The 10,273-nt window shown below is 42.1% G+C and overlaps 1 long non-coding RNA gene across 1 annotated transcript; it reads left to right on the forward strand.

Moving 5' to 3' along the window:
• Window positions 1-40: 40 nt before the first annotated feature.
• On the forward strand, window positions 41-7,099 carry LOC122561241. The gene is made up of 3 exons (XR_006314954.1): window positions 41-182; window positions 2,791-3,618; window positions 6,677-7,099. It is a non-coding gene; the product is annotated as an uncharacterized LOC122561241 (long non-coding RNA).
• Window positions 7,100-10,273: the final 3,174 nt, after the last annotated feature.

Consider the following 10,273-nt stretch of genomic DNA (forward strand, 5'->3'; position numbering starts at 1 on the left):
CGTTTTGCAGCACTTTCACGACGCTTCGTCCCAGCGCCTGCCGGGAGGCGGCGGCGGCGGCGTTCCTTGGTGACGGTTGCCCGGGGAACCCCGCCCTTGGTGACGGTTGCCCGGGGAACCCCGCCGTTGTGAGCTGGGCCTTGGCTGCGGAGAAGTGGTCCCATCCCCCGGGGGTGTCGCCGGTTAGTAAAGCTTTTCCATCTGGTTCTCCATTAACTGCCTCCCGCAAATCCCGGTTGATTTTTATTCTGGGGGACGGGGTATCGCCGAAAAAATAAGACGTGTGTCGGAATTTTGGGCGTAATTCCGCCCGCACCTGCTCTCAGCGGTTTATCCGCCTGTCTCAGTCTCGGGTTGTTCGTGAGTAGAAACTTTTCCGCAGTTTTGTGTGTTCCCAATTTGGAACTCTTCGAATTACTATCAGATTGTGCTGCTAATTTTACAGATAAAGACCAATTGGCCAGACTAGCCCAAACTGACCTCTGCTGCGCTCAAGCTTCCTCACTCTTGATTTGGAGATCCCCAAAGTTAAAACCTCACACCTTAAATGCATTACCTGGGCCGACATGACACCAGTTGGTAAAGGTCACTTGAGAATGTAACTTCAAAAAAGTTCTGTGATTTACATTTGAAAGAACTGAAACCAACATGTTCATTCTAAAAGAGGGGAGATTTAACAAACAATCCAGCTCTTTTTCAATATATAATTTCAGTTACAACACACTGCAAACTTTTGCTGTAAATTCTACCTCTTATGATCTTATACTCCACAACCACCTGATGAAGGAGCATCGCTCCGAAAGCTTCTAAATAAACCTGTTGGACTATAACCTGGTGTTATGTGATTTTTAACTTCATCCAACTCTTATTAGTGTAACCCTCAATTGCTTGCTCCCTCTTGCACTTTACCTAGCTTCTTCTTAATTGTGTCCATACTATTTGCTTCAACAACACCCTGTGGTCAAGTTCCAAAATTTCTCACCACACTGGAAATTTCTTCTGAATTACGTTTTTGAAATCTTAGTGATCATCTCACATTGATGGCCTTGAGTTTTGCTCATTCCCACAACTGCAAATATTTGATGCCACTCCACCAAAACCCTTTATAATTAAAAAAAAGACTTAATTCACCTCTCAGCCTTCTGTTTTTAAGAGAAAAGAGGATTGGCCTATTTACCTTTTCACATAGGCTTACACTTCATGTCATTGAGATCTACAGCACAGAAAAAGGCCCTTTGGCCCATCATGTCCATGCCAGTCAAAAAGACCTGACTATTCTAACTTCATTTGCTAATAGTCTTGTGTGTCCTGGCATCATAAATGCATATCTAAATATTTCCTAATAAGGTTTTCTGCCCTTGCCACCCTTACAAGCAATAAATTCCATATTCCCATCACCCTCTGATAACATCCTTGTAAATCTGTTTTGCATACTTTCCAGTGTCTTCAAGTTTTTTTATACTATGGCAGCCAGAACTTGCAAACAATTATAATGAGTGTAGTCATTATAATTATTTTCGATTAACTTTAGTGAGCTTTTTTTAAAATGTGGTGACTCTTAACTTGCCACTGTAGCTGCTATTGATAATATCAGCATCAAGCTTGTTGATAAATATAACTGTTTGAACAATAAGGGTATGAGTATTAATCCCTTAAAATTCTATCCCTACCAATATTGTTGATCTTTTAAAAAGAAATTCATTTTTAATCTTGGATTTCTTTTCAATGGACCTTAAAACATATCACTGATTTTTATTCACATGTAAGATCAGTCTAAGCTGTCCCTGATTTTTGGTATCAACCACAGAAGGAGGATATATAAAAATAATGCATGTCTACTTGCAAGTGAGTCAGCCAATGTTAATGATACGTAATTTTCTGAAGAAATACCATGCCCAACAGCTGGTATGCTGCACAATTGTAAAAGACATGTAAATAATGTATTATTAATCTTAGTCAGCATTTTACTTAATTATGTCCTCAAGTTCAGCAGGGATTTCTACATGTAGAGAAATGTAGAATAAAAATGTGATATTTTTGTGACTGATATCTTGTATAAACTATAGTGCTCTTTTTGTGACAATGGTACATTGTGATGCAACATTTCAATCATGCAAACTAAAAATTGTCAAAAACAATTAAATAATGTCAATATTAGTGTAAGACTGCATGGCTTTTTGAGTTTGTTTTGTTATATTATCCCTCAGCTGTGTTTTATGTAACCTACACACCCACTCCACTGGAGCCAGTTTTATTGTTGAGTAATGCTAATGAGATGCAACATCATGAAACTTGCCTGAAGTGTTATGTTGGCTGTTATCTTTAGCTGTGGAAGCTACTCCAGTGCTACTGGTGAACATTGTAGGTGTACATACTTTATTTAAATATTTAATCTGCTTCCATTTTCTGCCCAGCACTGCCACCTGACATTTTTGAATGGGGGTGCACAAAATCTGTGGTCTACCCTCCCACCCTCAATGAATCTCCCCTATTATAGTGCCTGGTTGAGGTGTCAGTCAGTTTGCTTGCTCTTAAGTTTATCGTAATTCTTAAGTGGCCAATTACAGGCCAGTAAAGGTTTTCATTTCAGCTGTGCTACTATTTTAGCTAGGAAATGGTAGTGAGAAGATGAGTATCCCAGTAACTTTCACTACAAGGATTGCTGTCAGGTAACTGGGTAAGGTACTTCCTTTAAGAGAGTGGGGGTCTCAGAGGAATGCCCTGTGTTCACAGCAGGCAGCCTCCCACAACCTCTAAAACACAGATATCACTCTACCATTCTCTCTGAAGTCTGGCAGGTTTCTCTAAAATCCCTGAATTTGCCTGAAGTCTTGGATGCACGACATTTCTTCTCAGACTGCAGTGGCTACTTCTCAATCCTTGTACTGCTAGGACTACAGAGCTGCAGGCCAGTCAAATTGGTCTTTCTCCTAGATGAGGGGGAAATCCCACTCTGTAGCAATTAAGATTTCTCTCAGTGTAATATCACAGTGGAACAGCCATGATTTGGATGAGTAGGTTAACAACGGACTTTTCAGTCTGGAGGCAAGGTGGACATATGCCAAGTATGAAACAATCAAGCACCTTCTCCTTTTATTCTGTTAAAGGATTATCTCCTTGCACATAATTGTGAAATCCTGGTTTCCCACTGGAATACTATACCATGTGGATAGAAGACAACAATAAGGCTACTTGTTATTGTACAAACTAGATTATTAAAGACAAAATAGTAGTATTGTAAGAATGATACAGGTAGTTCTATATTTATTAAATGCTATTTGGTTGTAACGTGATTTGTGAATTGTAGACTTTTTAAAAGAAAGTTAATTTTATGCAATTATGCTGTTATGCAATTTCATCCCCGGCACTAGCTGAACAGCAAAACCCAGCCTCAGGATCCCCCGTCTGCACAATGCACAGTGTGTTCAGCTAAAACAGGAATGCAATCAGCTCTGCAAGCCTTGAAATGTAGCTTAAAACTGGGAATTGCAGTCTGCATTTAGAAGGAATTTTATTTCAAACTGGGAGAGAATCTTCAGGAGGACTGGACTTCCACGTTGGCATCATATGTTCAGTTGGGTTGTGCGGTGAGCTTTCTGCTGATGAGCTTTGTGAAAGGTACAGTGCTGTTGTCTGTGATTTTAGTGTTAACATGTTAAAACTTTACTGTTATTTCATTAAAATATACAACTTAAAGATTTACTTAGACAGTGCTATTGTTTTTATTAGGTTAACTACTATTTTTGTTTCGATTTTTACTGATAATTTTGGTGGTTCGCCCCTAACCTTGTTTTTCCCATAGGCCCTTATTTATGTTGTGCAATTTTCTATAAGACGGTGTCGCACGAGAAAGCAACTACTGCGTTATTGGAGAACTACCTGTAACAGCAAGTCTCAATGTCAATTCTATTATTGAAACAAAATTTAGTCAGATGCTCTACAGTAAAAACACACAATTGTCCACTGCTAATGTTAACAGAATTAAAGAAAAAATCTTTCAAATTTTTACTGTAGTTCTGAGTAAAGCTATTAACTAACTGCTACACTAATATTATGACAGGTATACTTGAGACACAAAATTGATGTCATCTTTGCTTCAATTAATATTTTCTCCTCTCAATGTGTGTGGCCATTTAGGAAAAAAATTATCCACCCTGTTTCAAAATGGTTAGTATGGGTAAAGGTTCACTGTTCGTAAAGAAGCACTAAACTGCTGACATAAGCCAGTGGGATTCTGATTTACTTTAAGATCTTAATTCTATTATGCTAAAAGATGGTTGTACAAAAGACCACCACAGCAGCACTATGTACCTGAGCAACTTAGAGTCACCTTCATTCTGGTTATTTCTGGGCATTCGAGCAGGTTAAAACTCCTCCCCAGCCATGGTGTTATGAATGACGTGATGCAGTATCACGAATCCAGATACAGGAATTGTTTTTGTATAAGTCCATTTGTTAGCACTGTGAAATGTCCTTACTAATTAATTTATTTGCACTTCTTTCCAAAAATGTAAGTTTATGCAAATTGAATCCCATTATAAAATCTATCTTAAACACTGGACAGAAAGTTTGCAGACTCTGAACGATATGGGAGAAATTTAGAAGAATCACATGAGAAGTCAAGCAAGGCCATTGTGAACGTTTAGAGCAACAAGATGCATTTCCCCCCCAAATTCCAGCTGTCAAAACCAGATTCTTGGTAATAAACAGCAAGAGGCCTACTAATGTGGATTATCGTTTTTCTTATCACCCTCAATCTTAATCTCACTCTGTTAAGATGCATTTTCCCATTCTCCTACCTGCCAGTTAGAAACTGTACAGTGAGAATTCTTGTAATGAAAGTCATATCAAGTTAGCTGAACTCTAGCTCGTTGCTTGCTCTTCTGGACCTCCATCTTGTACACCCAGCACCAGTGTCTTAGGAAATGCTGTATAGGCAGCTGCTATATGCACCACATGTCCACAGACGGACATTCAACACAAGCCAGCCTCTTCACACCATCACGGCAACTTCCAATCCACTAAGAGAGTGTGCTTCTTGCTCAGGGCTGTTCACTTTCCTTATTAGTGCTTCCTCACTTCACACTTAACTAGATGTTCACAGCATTTCTGCCTTGCCTTTTAGCACTGTGCGCCCTCAGCCAGAGTTAACAGGCTCACAGTACTGTTGTCCCTTTTAGCACAAGCACAAAGCCGGGACGTTTATCACAGTTGTCAGTATTCAACAGTCAAGCAGGTGGACATGTTGCTGCACAGCTTCATCCTATACCAGTCTCCCATCTACACCACGTGCCAGCACCCTATACAATAAACACACCGACTATGCTTCAAATAAATGGCCATGTCTCAAAGTCTAAGTGAATAGTCCACAGTCAAGTCAAGGGAGATGGCCTTCAGTTAAGGGATCCTCACGCAGTACGTCAAGGATAAACTCCTTGGGCACAGTCATTCAGCTACCCAACATAGTCCAGATCAGGACCTTCTTACCCTAAGGGGTGAGGAACTAAATATCAGGCACTCCATCACCAGGGTTAGCTCTTGCTGCCCTATTACAGGCCACTTTCTCCTGAAATTCAAGAAGGGAAGGATTGAGTAAAATGAAAATGAGTGACACAGTTGTTAGTGCTAGTGCAGGTAGGGAAAGGTGATGAGGTATCCGGAGTGAGTAACTAGGCAGCATGGAATCCATGCAGGGTTGGGATATGGGAAAATTAAATGGGTGAGGGTGTGTGAATGAAGTTATTGCAAACTATCATAAGAGTGACAGCATGCGTCTTGGCAGAATAGTGTGCAGTAACTGAGTGTGAGATAGCAAAGACAAAAGAGTGTGGCACTTAACTCTACTGGAGCGGAGAAGGTCATTGACCTTATTGGGTGTTCCTTCAGACAGCTGAGATCGCTGGTGGAAACCATGGACCAGAATGGTGTGGTCCTGTGGAAGACATGTCCTTCCTCTACACCATCTTAGCCATTAGGTGCCTGTCCACCATGTCTAGGAAACTACACAAGGCAGCTCCGCACTGACAGTGCTTGATTGGGTGTACAATATCCTCTTAAAAGGATAATATCCCAATATCCCAACAACAGCAAGTACCTCCAGTCACAATGAGTGGGAGAATCGGGCTACCATTGGACAAGAGGAATGTGGTGGACATTTAATGAGGTGAGTTTGGGATGATTGTACAAGAATACTTGTTAGGCCTCATAGATAGACACCTTTCATGAAGGTTGTAAGTTTGTTCACTGAGCTGGAAGGTTTGTTTTCAGATGTTTCATCACCATGCTAGGTAACATCATCAGTGAGGAGAAAGTGAGGTCTGCAGATGCTGGAGGTCAAAGTTGAAACTTTATTGCTGGAACAGCACAGCAGGTCAGGCAGCATCCAGGGAACAGGAGATTCGACGTTTCGGGCACAGGCCCTTCTTCAGGAATGATTCCTGAAGAAGGGCCTGTGCCCGGAGCGTCGAATCTCCTGTTCCCTGGATGCTGCCTGACCTGCTGTGCTGTTCCAGCAATAAAGTTTCAACATCATCAGTGAGCCTCCGGTGAAGTGCTGGTGTTCTGTCCTACTTTCTATTTATGTGTCTTGGTCTGTTAAGGTGGGTGATATCATTTCCATTGGTATATGGGGTCCAAATCGATGTGTTTATTGATTGAGTTCTGTTTTGAATGCCAGGCCTCTAGGAATTCCAGTGCGTGTCTCTATTTTGCCTGTCCTAGCCAAAGAAACACTGACCTCACTACTAGACGAACCAAGGACACAAACACCAAACAGCACCAACTCCATCAGCAAGGACAGCATCCTCAAACTAGTAGACCTGTGCCTCACCACCCACTTCACTTTCATTGACAAGACTTACAAACAAGTCAACAAGACACCCATAGGATCACCAATATTAGGATCTTTAGCAGAAGCCGTGATGCAGAGTCTCAAATAAACAGCCCTCCCCACAATCCATTATGTGGATGAGATCTTTGTCATCATGAAATGGAACAAATTAGAGGAAACCTATAATATCATTAACAACATCCTGACTGGTATAAATTTCACCAAAGAGGAAGAGAACAATAACAGACTCCCCTTCCCAGATGTCACAGTGGAACAAACAGTCAATGGAGAACTGCAGATCAGCATCTACAGGAAAGCAACACACACAGACTAAATACTTAACACCCATATACGCAGCTGCATCAGGACACTATTTAAACAGGCCACAACACACTGCAGTACCGAGGAACTAGCAGCAGCAGAAGAAAAATACCTATACAGCATATTCAAGAACAACAGGTACCCAGTGAACACGGTTCAGCGATTCTTAAAGAACAAACCCAAACAAGAAGGCACAACATGCCCAGAAACTCTAGCCATGCTACCATACATCAAAAACATCTCAGAGATAACTACCAGATTACTCTGACCCCTTGGCATCATGGCAGCCCACAAACCTACCAACACACTGAAACAGCTACTGAAACAGTACCAACAACCAGCAAACGAATATCATTTACAAAATACCCTGCAAGGACTGCATCAAACACTACATGATGTTACTGAGCATGGTGATAAAACATCTGAAAACAAACTTACTAGCTAGTGAGCAAACTTTCAACCTGAACCTCAACCTGAGCTACAAATTTTCTCAAAAATTGCAAACCTTTCATGAAACTTGACAAAAGTGACACTGCAAAAATATGGTAAGATTTAGCTCACTGTGTAAATGTAAAATATGATCTTAACCACTAGGGGGCATATTTGTTGCATCTTCATTCCGATCACATCTCTGATCCACACGTGTCTTGGTTAAATGAGTGCGCACGAAGTGTCCTAACCGTTCATATTTTATCTGCAGTAGACAGTCTTATATCTAACCTAATACTTTGTAATTTTCTCACGAAATATTCAGCTTAAGGTTGATGCTTGGTTAAGGTTAATGTTGGGATTAAAATCAAAGAGAACAAACAATTTCTGTGTACAATTCTTCTGATGATTTCCCCTTACTTTAGCATTCCTAAAAATAATTACAGATGTCATTTGTCGAGTTCGTTACAACCAGAATTTATTTGTAATTTATATAAAGGTAATGTAAATTTTGTGGGCAATGTAAATCAATCAGGTCAGTGAGTGGAAAGATGAAAGAGCTGATTTGAAATCCTTGAGAATTTCCTCCAACAAAGATCTCAGAAACACTGTAAATCAGTAAATGAAGTCATACCCAATCCTATGTTCAGCCAAGCATGTTTGAAATAGAAGCCTTCTTTAAGACCAGCATATTCGGCAGGTCTAAAGGAAAGAAGCATGTTGTAAAGCTTTTCGCAATGGAACTTTCAGTGTCTAGGAGCTGGAGGTCATGACATACATTTGGATCTATCGAGTAATAATTGCAATCTTGAAGACCAAAGGCAGACAACCCATTTGTGGAAACGGCCAATATTAACCCTCTTTCTAGTTCTGTGAAAAGCTGTGCACACAATTCTTGGAAGGTCATAGATTTTAAGAGATGACCACAACATGCCATTCAAGTCCATCATGAATAAACTGTTGGGATTTGGCACCATAACCCAGAAAGAAGTGTTATGAGAAGTCCCAAGGCAAGAGTCTCCAATTCATTATGATCCCTGGTGAGGAAGGATGAACTCGATCCCTTCTTTACTTAACCCTCCCTCAGTTAGTTGCAACAAGGTAATTTTAAAAAGAATCCCAATTTTTCAGTAGAATAACTGATGATCAGGATTTCTCAGTGAGTGGTGCAGAGATGATGCTTGCTGCTGACTTGAAAGAAAGCTTGCCACTAAGATCTAGCAATACCTGTCAGATAGACTCCCCTTTTCCAATCTTCAGTTTGTGTCTGCCACAAAATCAAAGCAATATTAAGGTGACAGTAATATCATCATGCAGCATGAACAGGAAATCGCATGTTCTTATAGGCAGCAAACTCAGTACCACAGTATACTGATTACCCTTCAGAATTTAGTATATTTTATGAAATGGAATAACTGCAGGGAGTGGTCGGAAGACAGAGCAGCAGCAGCACGGAGTGAATATAAACTTCACTGAGCTCAGGAAAGGGGAGCACGGCCGAGTCTGTGGGGAGCGATCAGAAGGTGGAGCAGCAGCACGGAGTGAATATAAACCTCACTGAGCTCAGGGAGCGCGGCCTAGTCTGTGGGGAATGGTTAGAGGGTGCAGCAGCAGCACAGGGTGAGTATAAACCTCACTGAGCTCAGGGAGCGTGGCCTAGTCTGTGGGGAGCGGTTGAAGGGTGCAGCAACAGCACAGGGTGAATATAAACCTCACTGAGCTCAGGGAGCACAGGGTGAATATAAACCTCACTGAGCTCAGGGAGCGTGGCCTAGTCTGTGGGGAGCGGTTAGAGGGTGCAGCAGCAGCACAGGGTGAGTATAAACCTCACTGAGCTCAGGGAGCGTGGCCTAGTCTGTGGGGAATGGTTAGAGGGTGCAGCAGCAGCACAGGGTGAGTATAAACCTCACTGAGCTCAGGGAGCGTGGCCTAGTCTGTGGGGAGCGGTTGAAGGGTGCAGCAGCACAGGGTAAATATAAACCTCACTGAGCTCAGGGAGCGTGGCCTAGTCTGTGGGGAGCGGTTGAAGGGTGCAGCAGCAGCACAGGGCGAATATAAACCTCACTGAGCTCAGGGAGCGTGGCCTAGTCTGTGGGGAGCGGTTGAAGGGTGCAGCAGCACAGGGTGAATATAAACCTCACTGAGCTCAGGGAGCGCGACCTAGTCTGTGGGGAATGGTTAGAGGGTGCAGCAGCAGCACGGAGTGAAGAAAAACCTCACTGAGCTCAGGGAGCATGGCCTAGTCTGTGGGGAGCGGTTGAAGGGTGCAGCATCTCAGGGTGAATATAAACCTCACTGAGCTCAGGGAGCGTGGCCTAGTCTGTGGGGAGCGGTTGAAGGGTGCAGCAGCACAGGGTGAATATAAACCTCACTGAGCTCAGGGAGCGCGACCTAGTCTGTGGGGAGCGGTAGGAAAAAATGTCAGTGATAGGCATAGTCTATAGGCCACCAGATAATAACATCACATTTTGGCAGGCAATTAACAAAGAAATAACTAATAGCTGTAAAGATGATATGGCTATTATCATGGGGGGTTTTAATCTGCATGACGATTGGTCGAACCAGCTGAGTCAGGGTAGTCTTGAGGAGGAGTTTATTGAGTGTATCCGTAATAGTTTTCTTGAACAGTATGTAATGGAACCGATGAGGGAACAAGCTATTCCTAGATCTGGTCCTGTGTAATAAGACAGGAAT

Source organism: Chiloscyllium plagiosum, chromosome 22 (genome assembly GCF_004010195.1).
Source record: "Chiloscyllium plagiosum isolate BGI_BamShark_2017 chromosome 22, ASM401019v2, whole genome shotgun sequence".
NCBI classification, from domain to species: domain Eukaryota; kingdom Metazoa; phylum Chordata; class Chondrichthyes; order Orectolobiformes; family Hemiscylliidae; genus Chiloscyllium; species Chiloscyllium plagiosum.